Source organism: Pipistrellus hanaki (assembly GCF_964339955.1).
Source record: "Pipistrellus hanaki genome assembly, chromosome: 4".
Taxonomy (NCBI): domain Eukaryota; kingdom Metazoa; phylum Chordata; class Mammalia; order Chiroptera; family Vespertilionidae; genus Pipistrellus; species Pipistrellus hanaki.
The window spans coordinates 20,535,661-20,558,857 of NC_140506.1; the positions used below are offsets into that span (position 1 = coordinate 20,535,661).

The following is a 23,197-nucleotide window of genomic DNA, read 5'->3' on the forward strand; positions in this document are numbered from 1 at the left end:
GTTTATTTTTAAAATGTCCACTCCTCTTTACTTCATCTGGAAATAACTGAAAGGACTTATTTGAAGTTCTTTATTTTCCCCTTTGCTGTGTTTTTTTTTTTCTTTTTTTCCGGCTTTAGCCCACCTATTGGTAACACTCTGAAGAGGGATAGCAGCTGTTAATTTTCACCTGATAAGTTACATATTAAGCAAAATATGAAATTACAAATAAAAACTAAAGATTTCAATAATTACCAGAGAATATAACCAAATGAAAACAAAATATGTTCTTATGAGTCCCATCAATGTTTATCAACCATTACATTTTCCTTTTGTTTGGTTTGGTTTCAAAGGGAGAACTCTCCTTGGCTTCTTAGGTGTGATTTATAACAAACACTAAGTTTAAAATTAGTTTTTTGTTGGAATTTGCCTGAGAGTCAAGTCCCCTTAGGAAATTAATACCCTCACTTGAACCTGAATGGTTTGTAGAAGATGAATTATGGCTCAAAGCAAGACATTCATTAAGGAAAAGTTGAGAAGAATTGGAGAAATCAAGGAGGTGGCAAGAAGAAAATTCTGATTTAATTTGTTCAGCCAATTTCTGAGAGGATTGAGTTCTCCCATCCACAACAGGAAATGCATTTACTTATAAATAAGTAAATAAAGTATCATCCTTTAACAGCCACATACATTCTTCATTTCCCTTAGGAGAAAGGGAGCAGGCTTCCTTACAGAACTTAATTCAATGGCTTCACACTCTTTTCTATGCCAGATTTTAGAATCAAGTTCAAGCAAAAATAAGATATGGATGAAGCTACAGAATGAAACAAATGCAATTATTAAGAGGGATTGCCCTCAATCCAGGTTTATCTCTACTTGTGTAATTTATACCAAAGTCACTAATGTTTACAGCAGTGGAGTGGTTAGGCATTGTTATGTTTCTTTGAGGGATAGGTGAACAGTGCTTGAAATGCTTTTAGATATTGCTAGTTTAAAAAGCATTGAACCGGCTGAAACCGGTTTGGCTCAGTGGATAGAGCATCGGCCTGGGGACCGAAAGGTCCCGGTTCGATTCCGGTCAAGGGCATGTACCTTAGTTGCAGGCACATCCCAGGTGGGGGGTGTGCAAGAGGCAGCTGATCGATGATTCTCTCTCATCAATGTTTCTAACTCTCTATCCCTCTCTCTTCCTCTCTGTGAAAAACTAATTTTATATATATATATATATAGCATTGAACCGTAATTACTACTGGTCCAGTAGAAGGAGGCTTTGAGATTTTCTTTAACTTTTTGTCCACTCAGTTGTTGTATGTGGGTTTATAAAAGGAGCCTTATACTGAGGTTGTCATACCTGTCCTAGGTTTCCGGGGATTCATACTACCTCATTGATAGTCTGGGATTAACTGGTTTATTAAGAGTAGAATTCCCTTTCTATACCACCACCTACTTGGCAACTCCAAACTCCTCAAATCAAACACATCTAAAGCTAAAGCAATTGTCTTAACACATTCCTTATCACCACCTTTGTCCACTGTTCAGCTTAGAGGTCATCTCCCAACTCTATATCATGAGGTAAAGATGATCATTTATGTATTTCCCTTCCAGCAATTAATACCATGCCAAGCCTGTAATAGTAAACTATTAAATGGTGAAGTATTAAATGTGTGGAAGAAGAGAGACTGAGGAAGCTGGCTCCAAATTACGCCTCAGCAATGATAGGGATAAAATGAAGTCTAGATTAAGGGAACTAACTCTAATGATAGAGAGGCTTTAATGGAGTTTAAATAGGCAGAACATATGTGCACAGAGGCACAACCATGTGAAGACACCTTGATAAAGCGCCACCTGTAAGTTCAAGAAATAAACCTGAAACTGACTCCCCACTTTGGACCTTAGAGGAAACCAACCAACTTGAATCTTGGACTTCTAACCGCCAGAATTGTGAGAAAACGAGTATCTTCTGCTTAAACTATGCAGCCTGTGCCATTTTGTTAGCGGGGCCATAGCAGACTCACATAATTCAGGATGTGATATAAGTATATGCAGAGAGTATATGGCAGTTAGTATTCCTCTATGACCACTATAGCATTTTTTAAAAACCTGGGTCTTCTACTAAAGAGTAGAATAGATTTCAGTTTTAAGTCCATATGCATAATCCTAAAGGGGAAAAACTATTTGATGAGAGGTGGCTGCTTTCCGTCAAGATTTAAATGCAATTATAATAAAGCCATGTTTATTTGCACTAGAGTTAGATGGTTAAACAAGTCAATAAATTTTTGGAAACACAGGGAAAAAAAGCTGCCATGTTTACTTTTATTTCCACATTAATTGTAGCGCTGACAGGAGAATGACAAAGCGATAGCCTCCGAGACCACTAAAACCATTTCATTCACAAAATGGGTGTTTTATGAGTAAGCGCTTGCAAATTGTGCCTCTGTCAGGGGGGCTGCTCAGGGCGCAGCAGATGGCCACTGGAGTTTGGAAACATCTGTTCACTCCCTCTGCCTACAAGACCATGCTTTATCTGGCGAGCACCAGGAATGTGCGGAGTTTGGATAAATATAATTCAAAGAGTGTCAACAGTTTTACTAAATAATAAAGGCTAACTATATGTATGAAAGAGTAGCAAAGGCAAGGTCAGGAGTTAACTGATATTTGTATTTATCAAATAACTCACAAGTTAACATACATTTGCACTTGAGAAATTAGTTTGGCTATCAAATATTGCATTTATTCCAAACACTACAGGACCTTAATTTTCTAAAAACAAGTTTGGCTTATACAAATAAGTGTAAAAACAGAAGCATAAAAACATATACAGAATTAAGTAGATTTTAAAGACAGGCCTTCAATGGGGGTATGTTTGTTGTTGTTGTTATTGTTGTTTTTTCCAGACCAAAAACAACTGAAAATATTAAGCACCTGCTGGGCTCATAGAAAGTAGTTAAGTATTAAGGTTGGCAACTGTAGAACTAATGTGTCTGCCTTTAGGGCTTTAAAGGATGTTTTGTTTTTTGTTTTTGTTTTGTTAATTCTCACCCAAGGATATTTTTCTATTGATTTTAGAGAGAGTGGAAGAGAGAGGGAAAGAGAGAGGGAAATATTGATGCGAGGGAAACACATAGATTGGTTACCTCCTGCATGAGGGTCCCAGGAGGAGCCTGCAACTGAGGTATGGGTCCTTGACTGGAATCAAACCCAGGCCCCTTAAGTCCACAGGCCGATGCTCTACCCACTGAGATAACTGGCTAGGGCAGGGCTGTGGGGAAGCATGGGACTTGGTTGGAAGGTCTATAAAGAGGATTTTCTGAAAGATTGGGGGCCTCTGAGGGAACCTTGCTGAAGGCAACGGCCCCTACCTTGACTTTTCCAAACAAGCCCAATCCCTCCGGATGTTTTACTGGAATCTCTCTGTTTGGTCTTTAGACCCGGCCTTGTAGGAGCATGTGCTTTCTCAAGGATGCTTACCTTGCTGATTGTAAGTAGAGGTTAACTTTAGTTCAAGCTGTTATGACAATAAAAGCCAAAGGGGCAGGCGAACAGGGCTCCTTGGCTTGGCGGTGATAGCCAAGTAGTGCCTTACTTAGCCCTCTCATTCACAGAAACCTGTGTTAGCGTAATCATTCATCCTTTGTTCAGGGTCTGCTGGTCTCCCCCAGCACAGGCTTTAGAACTTTGAAAACATAAGTAAGAGCAATGTAAGAAAGCATTTACCAATTATACCTGAGGGGTCCACCCAGTCAGGTGTATGGTGGTCAGGTAAAGCTCACGGAGAAGAAAGCTTTTTAGGTGACATCATGGAGACAAGTTGTGCCAGGGAGGGAGGGAAGAGGCATTCATTCCTCGGGAGGGTTCAGAAGCACTGGGCAGACAATTCCACTGTTTTCGATCCTTTCTAAGACATCTATTGGAATATTTTGTTACACTTCATTTTGTTTTAATCTCTCATTTACAGAAAGTTGAAAAAATATAGTTCTGTGTTTTCTTTAGGCCTTACATTCATCAGTTGTTGACAGTGTTTCCCCCTCTTTTTTTTTATGTTAATATTCTCTTTCTCCCTTGCATTCTCTGTATGTATTTGGCTGTCTCTATGTCCTTCTAAAATATCTCCAGGATTCTTAGAGCATTCCTTTAACATCTGTCATTTTAGGATGAACAAGTTTACATCTCACTTTTTCTGACTCAGCAGCATTATGGGCTATATTCACTTAAAAAAAAAAAAAGGGCAAACAAGCTAACTAGAGTTTAATATTTGTTTTTTATATAAAATTTCATTAGAAGAAATGAGCCACACTTAAATGTGAAATTCAGTGAGTTTTGAGGATTTATATACTGTTAACACAAAATATTTTCATCACCTTAGAAAGTTACCATGTGCTGTTTTCAATCAATAGCTTCTCCCTCCACAGAAATTTATCATCATGGATTTTTTTTCTTTTCTAGAATTATAAATGGAATCATACCACATATACAATTTTGTATCTTTTGCTTTTATAAATGATTTAGTTATGTAATTAGTTGACACAGGAAAGCAAGTGTAAGGACTTCATTTTATGATGATGAGTTTAGATATAGATGTATTAAAATAAGAAAAGACGTCCATATGCAAGTAGCCATTGACAATTGGATTCATCACATTAATTTATGAGTGAAGAAAGTACAGATGAGAACTGAAAAACAAGACAGGAAGAACTCAGAGTTTTAATAAGGCAGAGAAGGAAACCGGCTTCAAGGAAAATGTGGGCTTGGAAACTATTAGCTTTATGACCTATGAATCCCTGATATTTTTGCTGGTTGAGCATAAGGAGTTTGGAAAATGGGGAATTAAGGCAAGAATAAGGAATAAATATTTTAAGATATTATTTATTTGATAGTATTCATTTTAAAAGTAGAGATGTAGTTTGAGGACAAAATGGCAGCCTCAGGATTATTTCTATACTGATTGTTCATCCATTTGATGAAATTAAAACTTACAAAGGATAAGAAGAACCAAAGTATAGAAGTCTCAGGTTGGACTATAATTTAAAAAAATACATGAAGAAATTGCCTTTGAGCTGTAGTGCAAATGCCTTTTGGCCTGAGGCTAGAGGGTAGAAAGCGGGTGCTAGGAAAATAGACAATGAGGACACACATCACTTCAGATAGCTTTGATTTCTCAATAGATGTGTTGAGTCACCTGTTGCATCATGATAAGTGAATATAAAATTGAGAAACAAATGAAAAAGTTTATAAACAAATATTGCGGAAGCACAGTTAAAGATGAATGGGATTATAAAATATTTTATAGCTTACTCTTAATCCTGTATCATTCACATAAAAAGAAGTACAAAATATTGATATAGTATATTATTTTCATGAGATTCGCACTCCATATATAAAGGAGAAAACTAGACCAGATAAGAAGTATCCATAATGAAGAAAACTGGCCTAGAAGAAAGGGGTATCCCATCCTTTTTCTTTTTCCTGACTTCATAGTGATAGTTTTAAAAATAGGTTTACATATCATCTCATCAATATATAAGTTTAAAGAAATCAACTTTCTGATAGAGCATTCCTTTAAAACAGTGATTCTCAACCTTTCTAATGCTGCAACCCTATAATACAGTTCCTCATGTAGTGGTGACCCTCTACCATAAAATTATTTTCATTGCTACTTCATAACTGCAAGTTTGCTACTATTGTGAATCATAATGTAAATATCTGTGTTTTCTGATGGTCTTAGAAGTGTAATATTCACGGATAGAGAATACTGATAAACAATATTATCCATTCTAGCAATGATGAACTATATTCATAAGTAAAAGTATATGCCAACAATCTTTGTATAATAACTTATTGTATAAATTGAACTCTGCATAATTAAGTAAAGTGTTATAAACCTTCAGTTGTGACAGGGCACCGTGCTTGGTACCACTCTCTGTATCAGATCAAACAAACATTTGCCAACATTGATATCAAGTAAAATGTATAGAAGTTATCTTGTATTCCTTTGACGATGTAAACCTGAACACATGCGAAATGCCCCTCACACTTCAGGGGCCAGGACCCCTGCCGTGTGTTAACAGAACACATGGGTGAGCAGTGCACAGCCACGAAGGGCTTCAATCTACCTTCCTTTTCTGAGAACAGGGAACCGTGATTGGATGTAGGATAAAGTTAGTGGAAATCTTTAGATTTAAAAATTAAACAAAAAATGCTCAGCTATTGTTGTTATTGATACTGTACACATTAATATGGGGATTATAACTGAGAACCTAAATTAGTTCAGTTGAACAACTCTGGACTTGGATTACAGATTTATATATTATGTAATGATATTAAAAATAAAAAAATTATATTTCCTAATTTTAATATATTGGTTACATTTCCTGTAAAATGTACTCTTTTATGCCAAATTTATGTTTCTAAAATGAAAGTTATGCTGTAAATTATTTTTTTTCCTTTTTATTACTGAATTTCCTTTTTTTAACCTTTTTCTTCCTACCTTCATTTTCTTCCCATTTTTTTTCCTTAGAAGATCATATTTTTCTCCATTAAATATATTTTCCTTATCTCTCAACATTGTCTCTGTTTCCCATGTTAGCATATAGGCTTTTTATCTTAACTTCTTATAAATGCTTGTCTTAAATATTAGATGTTCCATGGAAATTTATGTTTATAACAGTGAGACATAAAAATTAATTTAGAACTCCCTTCACTACACACCAGACCCACTGTCACATGACTGACTGATTGGGTCAGGTCCAGACAATAACATTACATAATCTTTTAGTCATCTTTGCTTTTGAGAAAAGAATAACCATCATTGTTTTCTCATAATATAAGTTTGTCTGTTAGCTTTCTATATATTGAATTGGATAATCAGTACTGAGAATCAAACCATTTAGATCAAATCACCTTCACTCTTTCTTAGAATTAGGAAAGGCAAGGCAATGTGGTTCCTATCCAATTTTTTTTAATAGATAAAAAATGAAGATAATAAAAGGGAGAGAACTTACCTATGGTTATTTTATTTGGTTGTTGGTCAAAAACAAATATTATACAAGGTTTTCTCTACTTTATAAACCTTTAGGTGATAGTCTTTTAGTTCATTATAAAATGGCACAGATATAATAAAATATACAATGTAAAAGCAAGGTTAAAAGTAATAACATGAATGAATAAGTATATATAGGGGAGATTATATATTTCAGTATAATCAACAGAGGTCATTTTTCTCTCTTTGTAACAGCATTTGGGGTAGTAGAACTAAGTTGCTTCACTCATTTCTTTTGATATGCATTTACGTATATTAAACTGAAGGACTTTGAGACTCAGAAATGGATTTCTCCAAAAGGTTCATACGATTTACATCATACATCAGAGTTCAGTTCAAGATCAATGCTTTTATTACTGGAGAGGCTCTATCACTTTCTGGAAGCAATAGTTCCTGGAATGTGAAAACATTTCACATTTGATATTGCTGATAAACTAGAATTTATGGCCTATCTTACTTGGCACTAAGAGCCCACTGTCCCTCTGCAGGCTGCCCATTTTCCTGAATTGAAAGAATAAGTTTTCACTGGTTAGCCAAGTTCCATTTGAGAGGATTGCCAGAGTTTAGGAAGGAGTAATGTAGCTTTCCTCACCTTTACACGGAAAGAATGAGCCAGTAACATTTACTATGAATAAATCAATAAGATTGATGTACTGCTAGTAGAAATGCAGTTTGAAAAGGGCAGAAGTTTTCTAAAAGCTTTGGAAGCTAACTTTTAATTTTAGAGAGAGAGTTAAAAGTTGAAATTCAGATAGTGGGACTCTAACCATTATCTTTTCTATGTGTATAAAAGAACTATAAGTCACTGGGATTTACGGCAACAGTAAACATTTCCAAGATATGAAGAAACATAATAATTATCCATTAGTGCTTCATGATGTTTATGCTGTAAGAAAAAGCTATGCACTTTATGTAGTGTTCATGTATTGATCTGGACTTCAAATAAACCTTAACATATAACAATGATTGTAATAGAACTATAAGAACAGAATACTTCTGTATATTAAATATGCTGTTCTGTACAGAATGGAATTTCTTTAATAAAAATCAAAGAATTAATAGTAAATATTTATACCCAACAACATAATATTTTATGATTAAATAATCATCTCAAGATGCATTTTGGTATGGATATTTATAAAGAAACAATTTATAACATCATTGATATACTTTTTGGTCTCCAGCCCTTACCTACATATACTGGGATAATTACTTAAAATATTTTTGAGAATACAATTTTTGTAGCTATCATAGTAGTTAGCAACTTCAGAATACAAAATAACAATTGTAGAATATTTCAAAATGTTTTATAAGCAAATTATGCTCTATCTTTAAAAGCAACAATATAGTGATGCAGCAGGTAAAAGAGCCAATTCACTAAAAGAGTCATATTCAGAAGAAAGGAAATGTAGAAATACTTGTTGGTAAGGCTTTAACACAGCTCCCAGAAAAATTCATTCTTATAAATCAAACTGTGCAAGAATCCCCAATAGTAAGCCAACAGTATTTGATTTCAGGCGGCTTGATTGCTTAAGCAGAAAAACAGGTTATTTAAAGTTTCTCTGTTTATTTGTCCGATGGGTAATAGAAACAGAATTAGTAGAAAGAGAGGGCAGAATTTAAAAGTCGGGATACTTGCGAGGTTTTTGTGTTTTTTTTTTTTTGGGGGGGGGGGGCACCTTTTAAAATTGTTATTCTATAAATTGCTGGTGTACCATATTTAGAACATTGTTTTATATTCTGGAGAGAAGGGAGGTTGTAGAGAGAGTGATACAGATGTAGAGTTTGGTTGGCCACTGTCCTCTAAGGAACATATATTATATGGAGGAATTAACAAGTGCACATTAGTTGACAGTAATTAAAACAGAAAATCAAGGAGTATGGATTGAGAGTAGAGAAAGATAGGTTACATGCTGCCATTACATATATGGCACAGGAAATTCTCCTATACCTGAAGAACACATAGCACTAACTGGATATGATTAGAACCCATAAGTAGAAACCAATGTTTGTATTATGCCAACAGTTAATATTTTTTTTTTGGAGGAGAAGAAGAGGGATGACTAGGGGGAAAAGATTCATATTATACTTGTATCAGAAAACATTTCATGACATATCCAATTAAGAATATCTGTTCTACCAGCAAAGTTTCTTTTTTCTTCTACATGATTTACATTTTCCTTCTTTATTCACTTAAAGAGTTGCTATTTTTTTTTCTGCATTCTCATAAACAATTCAGTTTTCACTTCTAACTGGCATATACAGCCTAGCAAACATAAACCTGGTGGTTAAACATCACTTTTTAATACATGCTCTTTGGGGACCTTATGACCCTCAAGAACCAATTCCAAGGGCCTTAACAATATATTCATTCCATGAAATAAGTGCCTCCCAAGGGTACACATTTGCTGCTGGAATTTGAAGAGCTTCTCAATATGGTTACTTAAGATATGGAAAACCTCTGCCCTTCAACTTCCTGTGCAGGAATGGAGTTTTTCTGGTTAGAAACTCCTTAGCATTTTTTCTGAAATTTTAAAACTTATTCATATAATGATTATTGGTAACCTCATATCTCAGAAATGAAACTACTATGCCTCCCCACCTTCTCTTCTCTCTCAATTTTTCTGTCTCTAAAACAAGCACAAAAGTTATTCAAACTATTGAAGATAGAGAAAATTCAGGTTCAAAATGATGAGCCTATTCGATAGTTTTCAGAGAAAATATGAGAGAGTGAAGAAAACAGTGACAGAGAGATGGGCGGAATGAAGGGTGAGTAGCTAGCACCTACCTGATACCTACCAAACTTCGTGATTTGACGAGGTACCAGGGTCAACAGAAGGATAGGCTTTCAGTTTGGTTAGTTGGAAAGTTGTTCTGGGGGCTTCTGTCCACTATGGTACAGAGTACTGGGAGGAGGATCCATTACAGATGATGGATAAATTTATTATTAGAAAAGCTGTGTTTACAGTGATGGTACAATTGATAAGTACTCATTACTATTGGTTCTCAGGAGAGAACAGACTTCAGGCTATTTATTCACATTTGGATTTCCTGGTGTTTAGTAATAAGTGAAGAAAGGCAAATGGGTATGGTCCTATCAGATGGACATATAAATACATAGAGAAGGAACTTCATGAATTTCTGAGAAACAACATTTAAAAGGTGGATATAAGAGAAAGAGAGTGTAACATAAAATAAAATGATATTTAGAATATGTTACAATAACAATAGGAGAATCAGGCTTTTCAAGAAGTGGGGAATATCCAGTGGAGAAAGATGCTAGGAGAAATTAAGTAAATTCAAGACGAAAGTATTCATTGACTTTGTAGTTAGAAGAATCCTAGAGATTTAAGGAGACAAATTCTAACAGACTCTTGATAGATGAAGTAAAATTGCAATGAGTTTAGAGTAGTGACTGATAATGAGGAAGTGAGGACAGGAGGTAATCTTTCTTCTAATGAATTTGTCTGTAAAAGGAAGAGGGAGTAACTTTCAAAAAAGAAATCAGAATCACACAATGTAGAAAAGAAAGCCTCTTCAACAATGGTTCTGAGAATATTGGAAAGCCAAATGCAAAGGAATGAAACTAGACTATTTGTCCTTTTACACAAAAATAAACACAAAATGGATCCTAAACATAAGACTTGAAATAATAAATTACATAGATGAAAACAGGTAATAAACTTACAAACATTGGTCTCTAAGAGGATTTTATTAATTTGACCTCAAAGGTAAGGAAAGTGATAACAAAAATAAATGAATAAGGTTCTATATCAAACTATATCAAACTAAAAAATTCTGCATGGCAAAAGAAATGATCAACAAAACAAGGAGACAAACAAACAAATGGAAGAATATATTTGCAAACAACACTTTCAATCTAAGCTTAATTTTAAAAGTATATGAAGTACATATATAACTCAACACCAAAGAAAACAAACAATCCAATTTAAAAAAAATAGCCTAGCTGGTGTGTCTTAGTGGTTGAGTGTGGACCCATGAATCAGGAGGTCCCCATTCAAATCCTTGTCAGGGCACATGCCTGAAAGTTGTAAGCTCAATCCTCAGTAGGGGGTATGCAGGAGGCAGCCTATGTATGATATTCTCTCATCCTTTTATCTCTCTCGATCCCTTCCTCTCTCTGAAATAAATAAAAACATTTTTTTTTAAATGGGCAGAGCACCTGAACAGATACTTCTCCACATTTCAAAGGTGGATACAAGAGGAAGAGAGTATAACATAAATTAATGAAATAAAATAAGGTTTAGCATATATTATCACAATAATAGAAAAACCAGAGTCATGCTTTTTAAGAAGACATAAAAATGGCCAACACATATATGAAAAGATGCTCAACTTCATTAGTTATTAGTGAAATATAAATTAAAGCTACAATGAGATATCACACACACCTGTTAGAATAGCTAGCTATTCTAATAAGACAAGTAATAAGTGTTAGGGAGGTTGAGAAGGAAAAGGAACTCTGCCAGGAACCAATCACTATTTCACTAAAAGAGAGATGTAGACAGCAAGCCAGGAAAGCTGGTCAATAACCTTAATTGCTCTAACCACTCAGCATTTAGTTGAGGCATTGTTAGCAGAAGCAGCCTCCACCTCCCTTTGTCTTATGTAAATTTCTGTTATTTCCTGCCTAAGGGCTATGGGTGTTTCCCATAGCCTCAATAAAGGGATAGCAGGGCCAGAGCAGTGTGTAGACCTCCCACTAGAATGGGCTCCTGCCTGGCACCCAATATCACCAAATTAATACTTATCTAGTCTCTTTTCATTTGTGTGTGGCCTTCTCTGGAACCCAAACCCTGAACAGGAACCCTGAACCACATGGAACGTGAAAGGGGGTCCCACAACTCTCATTTACCGCTGGTGAGAATGTAAACAGGTTCAGCCATTATGGAGAACAGTATGGGAGTTCCTCAAAAAATTTAAGAATATAGTTTCCATATGTCCCAGCAACTTCTTTGCTTAGATACATGACTGCATAAAGAAGATGTAATATATATATATATATATATATATATATATATATATATATATATATATATTACACACACACACACACACACACACACACAATGGAATACTACTCAGCCATCAGAAAGGATGACATACTGCCGCTTGTGACAATATATATGGATCTTGAGACTAGTCGCGCCAAGTGAAATAAGTCATACAGAAAAGTTAAAGTACCTTATGATTTCACTAATGTGTTATATATAAAACTGAAAACAACAAATGAACAAATCAGACAAACAAGCAAAAACTCATAGCCACAGGCAACATATGGTTGTTAACACCAGAGGGAAAGGAAGGTGAGGGGGAAGGCAGTTAAGGGAGGCCAAATACGTGGTAATAGAAAGGAACTTGACTTTGGGTGGTGAACAGACAATAAGATATACAGATTACATATTGCAGAATTGTACACTTGAAACCTATGTGATTTTATTATCCAATGCCACCTCCAATTAATTTAATAAAGAAGAAAATAACAAAAAATTAGATTGCTGAAATTATTATTTAAAAATTACTTCATATTGGGGAACCTGACACCTGTTTTCCACCACTGTGGAGAGGTGAACTTGTTTTAAGCCTTTGTTATTTTGATCATGAGAGGCTTACAAATTAAGGGCAGAACATGACCTCAAGAATTGCACACACACACACAAGGAAGGGGGAGTAAACAGAGTAATAGAAGAAGATAGAGTTTCAAGAAAATTTTAGTGGGTGTTGCCGAAACCAGTTTGGCTCAGTGGTAGAGCATTGGTCTGTGGACTGAAAGGTCCCAGGTTCGATTCTAGTCAAGGGCATGTACATTGGTGGCGGGCACATCCCCAGTAGGGGGTGTGCAAGAGGCAGCTGATCAATGTTTCTCTCTCATTGACGTTTCTAGCTCTCTATCTCTCTCCCTTCCTCTCTGTAAAAAAATCAATTTCTTTTATATATATATAAAAGAAAACTTTAGTGGGTGTTGAATGGAATGGGATTCTAGCATGATGTGTGTGTGTGTACCCTTGGTGGATTTAAATCACTCTGCCTTTTGAACACAGGAAATTGCATCCCATCGTCTCCAGCTTCAATGTGCTGAGTTCTATTGTACTTAGATCACCACAGTGCACAAGCATAGATATACCCTCTTTTCTGTCTAAAGCAGGACATGTGTGGCTTAATCATCATCTGAATCAGGAAAGCATTATTTTGCTTTTCATGTGACATATATGTTCTCATGGTAAATTCACAATTACAGTGATTTTATGCAAGACAATTCTAATAGCTCTATGAAATATACAATTAATTGAAAATATTCAGCTTTTATTTTTAGACAACAACATGAGGGTAGATTAACAAGTTCATATAGGAAGATTTTAATGCATGTAATATATTAATTAATGTCTACTCTGTAAATAACTAAAAGAATATATATTTTATTCTGTTTACCTAGTTTTGCTCTACTTTATCAGGATATCTTTTTCAGTGTTTCTATGGTACCCAATTCCATTTTCTAAATTCTCTCTAGAATTATCTAGATACTCACTTTAAGTCTATTGATTTGAAATTTCGCCTGCAGTGCCAAAATGGTATCCACTTTCTCAAAAAAGAAAAATGAATTAAGTAACTGCCATGTTTCCCTGTTCCACAAAACAAGAATTCAGAATTCTGTAACCTTTATGAAAGAATTGCTCTCCAATGCTAAAACAATGCTTTAAAATCATTGGAAACTTCGTTGATTTCTTTTTCTCAGGAGCAAGGCATCGTTTTGCCCCTTGCTTTCTTTCTGTCACTACAATAGTAGTGCTTATTGTCCTCGCTCCATATGGAGCTATCCAGACCAATAAAAGGAAATATTAAAAATTTAATAACACAATATGGCCTTCACTATTCAGTCTGTCAAAACCAAAGACAATTCTTTTATCCCTAACACTTGATCGCAAGATACAGACTCTGATGTCCTTCATATCACCAAGGAAGACACTGGCACTCAGTACCCCAAGGCTTGAGTTATAACCATGCTGAACAAACACAGGGAACAGAGGTGCACATTTGAAGTAAGGTAGTCAGGGGTTCAAATTCACTTACTGTTGACAGGACAATTTTCATTTCTCTAAACTAGATCGTCATCGTTTCTTTTCCCCCGGAATTATTGTTATAGCTGCTTCATAAATCAATCTGCCTCCACCTTTGCCTACATATAGCATGTTCTCTGCACAATAACCAGTATGATCCTTTAAAAAACACATAGACAACTTCATATCAGCTCTCTACTCAAAGGTCACATGAGGCTACACATTTCCTTATTCCTTTCATCTCTGACCTATTACTCTCTCCATGTTCATTCCATTTCAAATACAATGAGTTCTAAGATGGCCTTTAAATATCAGGCAAGTTCCCACCTTAAAGCTTTTTTATGTCCAGCATTCATCTGTCTAGGATGATGTTCTTCCTTACCTCATTAAACTTTTTCTCAAAAGTCACATTATCTTTGAAACCAGACCAACTATACTGCGTAAAACTGTAACCCCATCTTCACTGCTATCCCCTCTTATCTGTTTCATATTTTTCACAGCCCTAATCACCTTCTAATTTACTATATAAATTAGTCATCTTTATTATGCTTATCATATGCCTCTTCACAGTAGAATGTAAACAATACAAAAGTAGGCGTATTTGAGTCTTTTGTTCCTTTTTGTATGCCAGTGCTTAATACAGAGCATTCAATGACTACTTGATAAATGAATGAATGAGCATAAGTTTTCCTTACTACAAAAATTAATTCAGACAATATTCTCCTTAATTAGAAAAAAATGTTGGAAATTAGTTAAAACAGACTATATTTTAGCCCAGCACTGGGCTCACAGAGAGTTGTGATGTTGGCCATTATTATGCTGCTGTCACTGATGCTATTGTCATCAATGAAGGATTTATAGGTGGTGTTTGAGCAAATGAACCAAGAAAGCTGCTAACCAATACACTTACACATGTCAAAATCATGTACACACACTGCACACACATGCACAATCTTTGAAAAGCATGATGAAGTTTGATTTTAAAGTGAAGTGACTCATTATGGCGTTTTGTTAGACCCTGGCAAACAAATGATTAATAACCTGTGAAGTGGTAACTCTGAATCAGGCATTGGGCAGCATGTCACCTTAGGAAGCAGTTCTCTCTCTCTCTCTCTCTCTCTCTCTCTCTCTCTCTCTCTCTCTCTCTCTCTCTCTCTCTCTCTCCCTCTCTCTCTCTCTCTCTCTCTCTCTCACACACACACACACACACACACACACACACCTGACAGCTTCAGTAAGACATTTTATTCTTCTACAAGATTGATGTATCTTGGAAAAGTTAGCATCTTCCCTTTAGAAGCATCTGATGGATTACCAATGAATCTTTTTTTTAGGAAGCATTTCTTCCATTTCTGATCATTCGTCTATTATAAAATTCCTGAATGTTGTGGGTTATTTTTTTTTTATCATTTTTGAGATTATAGTTATTGATGTATCTTGCTGCTTCACAAAAAAAAAAAATGTGTGAATTGTAAGAAAAAGTACAATTAAGTTGTACTAGAAATTACCATGTCTTTTTAGTTACTGTTTAAGACTACCTAAGCATTCACTTATTTAATCAAATAATTAATTTTATTTTCATTTTAGTGTAGAAGATCCATTAATGACATAGAATGAAGTTTTCATTTGGTTAATTACTTGAATGAGGGACATTCATATCTATCATCAGAAGCAGATAGCTGGAGCTTTTAAGTCATAAAAATAAATTTAATCTCTGTGCCTGTGAATCAGCTTGGAAGAGCTAGGTTTAAGTACTGGATGTATCAAAATGAAATGAAATATAGATGCCACATAAAAAATACTAGGAGAATAAGCTCATTTTCATATACAGGACAATATTTATATATTCAGATCCTTAATGCTTTTGTCAATGTTTCCTAGTTCTGGGTTTCCTCTAAAACTAAAAGGCAATTGTCTTCAGTTTCCCCTTGTATTGGAATATGAATTTTTCTCTACCATATTCATTACACTCACAATTAGTCTCCTTAACAATATCTGTGACATTTAAAGGCTTTTAAGTTTGCTTTTACCCAACTAAAAAAGAAAAATGTAGTCATTAATTATAGTATAAGTCCAAATGTTTTATACAGATTTCCTTTCAGTGTAATCTCTTCTTTTGCTGTATGTGAGATCTGAATGGTTAATGAGGACTTATATTCAAAAATAATTTTAAACTGAGAACATTATGGAGAATTGGATCTCAGTGACTCCCATGCTAGTTTTTATAATAAGTTCATTTTAAAAATGTGTCAGATGATGACCAAGACAGAGAAACAACAAAAGTGTCCCTTGATGAATGATTATATAGAGAATATATGACACATACATACAAAGGGATATTACTCAGCCATAGGAAAAGATGAAATACTGCCATAAATTTTGATACAATGTAGTTTTGTCTCAATATATTTTGTAATTTCCTTTTTCATTTCTTCTTTGACCCCTTGGTTGTTCAAAACAATACTGTTTAAATTTCCACATATTTGTGAATTTTCCAGTTTTCCTTCTGCTATTGATTTTATTTCACTGTAGTAAGAAAAAAATAGTAGCTCTGACTTCAATCTTATTAAATTTGTTTAAACTTTGTTGGCTGACAGGTGATTTGAACTATCCTCAAAATGCGTTTCCTAATGCTGTTGGTTACAATGTTCTGTATATGTCTGTTAGATCCATTTCATCTACAATATTGGTACAATATTCGTCAAGTCTGTCTTTGTTGTTGTTGATTTTCTGCATGGTTGAATCAATTATTAAAAATGAGTATTAAGCTCGGCCTGTGTGTTCAGTTGGTTGAGCATCTTCCCATGCACTGAGTTCACTGGATTTGATTCCTGGTCAGGGCACAAGCTTGGTGTTGTAGGCCCAAACCCTAGTGGGGGGCCTGCAGAAGGCAGTCAATCCATGTTTCTATCTCTCCCTCTCCATTCCTCTCTCTCTAAAATAAATAAAAACATGTAAAAATGAGCATTAAAGTACCAGTCTTAGAACACAATCAAATCCTTCTATAATAATCATCTCAAAGGTACTACATCTGAAACTGAAGAAATAGCCACAAGGAGTATGTTGTGTTTTGGTTTGGTTTTTATTAAACTCTATCAAGCTAAAGTGCTGAGGGGAGCTGCAAGCACTTTTCTCGTGGTTATATATTCATTTATTTAGTGACTCCATGGAAAATGAAGAGATCTTGAAAAATGTAGAACAGGAAATAATTCCCTTCTTAGTAAGGGTTTTAACTTTTGGGCTCAGAACTCAATCCTATGGTCATTTGCCAAGCAGGTAATAAAAGTGAGCTGGGCGTAAGAAAATCTCATTGCCAAACCACCATCACTATTTCTATTTCATTAAATGAAGGTATAAGCATATTACTTTTTATAACTGTATATAGTATAAGGGATTATATTTTAAATTGGAAATCTTAAGTAGAAATAACTGAAAATAAAAATGCCTACTTACATTTTAATTCCATAATACTTTCATTAGCAACAAAAAAAAATCTAATCTTTTTTATATATACTAATGTGTTAAAGTTGGATCTAGTATTTCATGTTGCACAGATTTAGACTTGCATCTTTTATCTGGTGGTTGTAACATATAATTTAAAGCTTAAAATAAAAATGCGCTATTTAAAAAAATAGAGATATTTGAGGATCTGGGATGATATCCTGAACAGTATTTTTAGGCTATTTTTAGAATCTTGGCTATGGAACATCATCACAAATTATTGTCAAGAGTCCTTTCTCAATCTTCACAGTAAATATCATTTGTAATGTTTCATTTACCTAATCAATATTTATTGAAAAATGCAAATGCATCAATGTTTTTTTAATTATTTTATAAACCATATGTGAAATTTAGATTTTAACTTCACACTTAAAAATGTAGCTCAGATGATTCATCCATTCACCAAATGTTGAGCACATATTTTGTGCCAAACATTATTCTAGGCAGTCACTAAAGGTTATCATGGACATTTTAAAAAGTTCCTGCTCTCATAGAGCTTAAATTCTAATAAGAAACAAAAATCAGAAATTTGATTGACAAAGGAAAGCCTATTTATTAGGCTAATTAGTGAATGATAAAAAAAAAAAAAAAAAAAAAAAAAAAAAAAAAAAAAAAAAAAAAAAAAAAAAAAGAGCTGTAGGAATAGTTAACTGCCAGGACCAATTCCAACATGCCATAATTGCAAGAGTTTCATCAAAAGGTTGATGGAACTTGAGGACTCAACAAGGGTTGAGCCACATATGTTGGAATGGCTGAAAGGCAATTCTCCAAACCTGAAAAGGTTCATTTGTTTACTACCAGACAGCTCAGGGCATCTTAATCTACATGTTGTTATTGCCTCCTACTGGCCAAACACCTGAACAGCCATAGGCTATTCCCCAACCAGACAATGCTTCTATAGAAAACCCTTTGAAGTGTATTATCTCCTCCTTGCCTTAGGACAAATTGTTAATAAAAAACAAGGGGTCCTGAATAAGGAGAACTTAGAACTTAGCTCCTTCAGCTAGGCTCTTCAAACTTCCAACGCCTTTCAAAATTATATTTCCTCTCTGGACTCCTATTTAACATACACACAGCCTTTCTCCAGATTACTGACCCCTTCTAAATGCTGGAACAAGAGCACTGACAGTTAACAAAACAGAATTCCAGGCTGAGGAAACACTGCTTCTGGATACCCAAAGTTAGAATAGAAAACATCAAAGCTGCATAACGAGTTGCTCAATTTACAATAACAGCATCAAAGACCAAATCAAAGCAGAGAATTAGAAAAGTGTTTATAAAGGCTTTAATTTCAAACTTTCAGTTGAGTCCACTCTCTGCTGATAAATCAAAGTGGGACTCACCCCATTAATAACATTATTGTGAAAAATCCTAAGAGCTTCTTAAGACATCTGGTATTGGCAAATAGTAATTTCACCTACATTCTGTAAGAGGTAGAACAATATATTATTGGCATTTTTCTTAAGTTAAGGTTGCACAGCACACTAGAAGATAGTTTCCAAGAGTACTGTAAGAAAACTAACGCTTAAAATTAAGGAAGTCTCTTTACTTGTGGTTAATTGATATGTCTTCCTATGTGGGTTTTATTGTTTTAGCCAAATGAGACAAAAATGAAGTTCTAATTTCAATATAGACACCCCCCCCCTTTTTTTTTCTCCCTGGAGAAAATAATAAAGTCTATCATAATACTTGGCCATTTACAAAAGTCACTCAATGTTTGTTCCATGTGTTTGTCAATAAATGTTAAATGCCCAGTGAACTACCCATGTTTACTCTGAAGAGTCCTATACCTTCAGATAATAAAGCTTCCTACCTTTAAATAAAGAGCAGGAGATAATGCCCATCATATTTAGATACTACTTAAGTTGCATTAGAATGTCTTTTTCATGAATTCCTTCATTAATTTCCAGGGAGATTTTGTCTGATATTGGGCTTGCAGAAGTAGGGAGGGATAGGTGTGGTCAGATAATTTTGCTATTGCTGTTGTTGTTTTTATGTCTCTGAACCAGGAGGAGTCATAGAAAGACCTTATAGAGATCCAGGACTGCAAAATAGAGACTGTAAATGGATGGGACATTACAAGTGTGATCTTCCTTAAGAAAGGTTTTGGTGAATTTTATTTTGGGGGGGAAATTGCCATTTTGAGTCATTCTATATGTAAATGATTTACTGCTCTTCTTATTTACATCTTATTTTTCGTCTTCAGTAAACATTTTATTTTCCTTTATGTATGCATTGGCTGGAACCAACTCCTAAGAATAATGTGTCTCTCTTCTGGCTTCCACATTTCTTGTTAGGTTTGTTCTCAGTTATTCATGTGTTGTTGCTAATTGTGAATTTTAATTTTTCATTCATAATCTTTTCTAAATTATGGTTACTATAAATAAGAAAAATAATTATTTATTTTATTGAGATAAAATATTTATTATATAAAATTCACCTTAGCCATTTTAAGGGTATATTTCTGTGATATTTAGTATTTTCATATTATTGCATAATCATTACCATCAGTTTTAGAACTTCATCTTCCCCAAATTAAATTCTGTTTCCAGTAAACATCAACTCCCCTTTGCCTCCTGATCTAAGCCCCTGACAACCACCATTCTTTCTGTCTCTGTATTTTGTTATTCTAATTACTTCATATACATGTTATCATGCAAGCACGGCTGGTGTTTCACAGTGGATTGAGCATCATCCCAGGGACCAAGAGGTCCCGGGTTCCATTGCCCATCAGGGTACATGCCCAGGTTGCAGGCTCGATTCCGAATAGGGGGCATGCAGGAGGCAGCTGATCAATGTGTCTCTCTTATTGATGTTTCTATCACTCTCTCCCTCTCCTTTCCTCTCTACCTAAAAAACAAATAAAGATACATTAAAATGTAAAATAAATGTTATCATACAATAAATATTCTGTGACTAGCTTATTTTATTTAGTACTATGTCTACAAAGGTTAATCCAAATTGCAGCATGTGTCAGAATGTCCTTCCTTTTTAAGGCTGAATAATATTCCATTTGTTATATAGTGCATTTTTCTTTATCCATTCAGGTATTAGTGGATACTTGGGTTGCTTCTTTAGATTTTGACTTTTGAGAATAATGCTGCTATGAATATGGATATGCAAATATCCATTCAAGTCTCTGATTTCAATTCTTTTGCTTATATACCCAGAAGTAGAATTGTTGGATCACATGGTAATATGGTGAATTTACTTTTTTTTTTTTTTTTTAAGGAACCATTATACCATTTTCCACAGTGGCTATACTATTTTACATTTCTGTCAACAGTGCACAAGATTCCAATTTCTCCGCATGCTCTCAAAAATGTTATTTTCTGTAGTTTTGTTTTGTTTTATTTATAACTAGAGTCTCAGTGCACAAAATTGGTGCACTCAGCTGGGCCTGCACCCTCTCACAGTCTAGGAGCCCTCAGGGGATATCCAACTGAATGAATGAGTGAATAGATTACAGTAAGGTTTAAATTATAAGCAAAATTATTACGAATTTTGAACTTCAATGTTGAGTCACCAAAACAAAATCTGTCTAGAAACAGAGTAAGTAAAAATTACCCTGGTTAACAATTATGTTTCTAATTATCAATTAAAAATCAGAAAGCAACATTTTTGAAGACCATTGTCTAATTCTAATTTTTGGCCAAAGTCTTTTATCATCTTAATTCCATCAGTAACGGTGCCACTCCTACATCATGATTTGATCCATTTAGCACATATCCCATGAATGTAGCAGTCAGAGAGGTAGCAGGAGCAATTAAAACTTGGCAAGCTACTACCTCTAGGTCATTTATAATTTCACAAATATGACAGTTTTCAAAAGCCCCTCAAAATCTGGTAATTTTATTTTCCTGATGTTTAGATTTTGATCACATGTACAAAAATTGGTTAATTGAACAAAGAAAAAGAAAAAATATTAATCAAGCACCTTATGGGGGAAACACTTGAAAAGAATTTCAACTGGACTCTTTTTGAGAATTCATTTTTAAATGAGTTTTTCACTAAAATTGTGAAGAAATTTTTTTAAAAAATATATTTTATTGATATTTCACAGAGAGGAGGAAGGGAGAGAGATAGAGAGCTAGAAACGCCACTGCCTCTTGCATACCCCCCACCAGGGATGTGCCCGCAACCAATGTACATGCCCTTGACCGGAATTGAACCTGGGACCTTTCAGGCCGCAGACCGATCCTCTACCACTGAGCCAAACCGGCTTCGGCAAATTGTGTAGAAATTTTTGAGACAAATAATAACAATGATAAAATAATAATAGAGTTTGATCAACTCTTAAGTGTAGTCCGAGTTTTGGTTTCTTTGTTAATTTCCACATAACTAAAAACATGTTTACCGACTACAAAATATATAATTTAAATTGTCTAAATAATTAATTTAATCCATTTCATTATTTTTAAACATAATTGAATAAAATATTAAAATATATTTACTACTAAAGATTATTTTTCAGTTTTAAACTATAGTTATACACAGTTCATGCAAAGGTATGCTGAGAAATGAATTTTATCATGGTACTTTTCTTCTTTATATACTGCATGATAATTAGGAGAAAACTATATAAGCATTATACTAAAACAATAAAAAATCTGTTTTCTTGAAAGTTACTGACTAGATTGCTTATGCAAAAATATTCAATAGAAAATTTGTTAAATTTCCATATTTTTATCATCTAAGTATCTAATGAAGGAGATTATGACTCATTTTAGTGCTCCAGAGAGTTTGGTGAAATATTTTTTTATGTTCTAAGACTAAATTGAATATGCCAGGATATAACAAGGACACAAAGATAAGAGATGCTGATACCTGTCAAATTCAACCAAGTTAATTAGGATAAACTGATATGCAGAAAGTTGTATCAGATAATATATCACAACTTAATTGTGAATTTAATAGATGTGATACTAACTTCACTCCAATCATTTATTATTGTAGAGTTCTTGCTATTTCCATGTGTGGAATTTGAATTTGTTTATTATTTTGATGATTTATAAAGGGGCATAAAGGAGAACATTATGCAAAGCGGAATAAGCCAGTCAGAGAAAGATAAATATCACATGATCTCACTCATTTGTGGAATATATTGAACAATATAAACTGATGAACAAAAACAGATCAATAACAGCATCAAACCACAGAGGGAAAGCAAGGGATGGTCGGAGGAATGGGGAGAGATCAACCAAAGGACTTGTAAGCATGCATATAAACATAACCAATGGACAAAGACACCACGGGAGTGGGGGTGTGGGGGACAATGAGGTGATGAGGACACATATATAATACCTTAACAAAGAAAAAAATAAAAATTCTATTTTGATGCATAAAACTACATGTTTATTTCCCTGCTCATAAATTATATAAACTAACAAAACAAGTAGACCTAGAAACCCTTGGAAATAAACCCTCACCCTAATATTTACCTTAGAGAGGAGACAAAAAAATGTTTATAGTTATTAATAAAAATATAGAAATAATTAATATCCAAAAATAGAAGATCAGTTTTAACTTCAGTAGGTATTAAATAATATTACATTGAATATAGCATATTATTTCCCTATTATATCTTAACTGAAACATGTTGTCA

At 34.3% G+C, this 23,197-nt stretch overlaps 1 long non-coding RNA gene across 1 annotated transcript in view; it reads left to right on the forward strand.

Moving 5' to 3' along the window:
• The window catches only part of LOC311621527, a 1,687,340-nt gene that overhangs the window by 1,112,580 nt on the left and 551,563 nt on the right, over positions 1–23,197 (forward strand). Inside the window, exon 2 of the long non-coding RNA XR_014794845.1 lies at positions 18,161–18,237. This is a non-coding gene — a long non-coding RNA (uncharacterized lncRNA). The remainder of the gene's footprint in view (positions 1–18,160; positions 18,238–23,197) is intronic.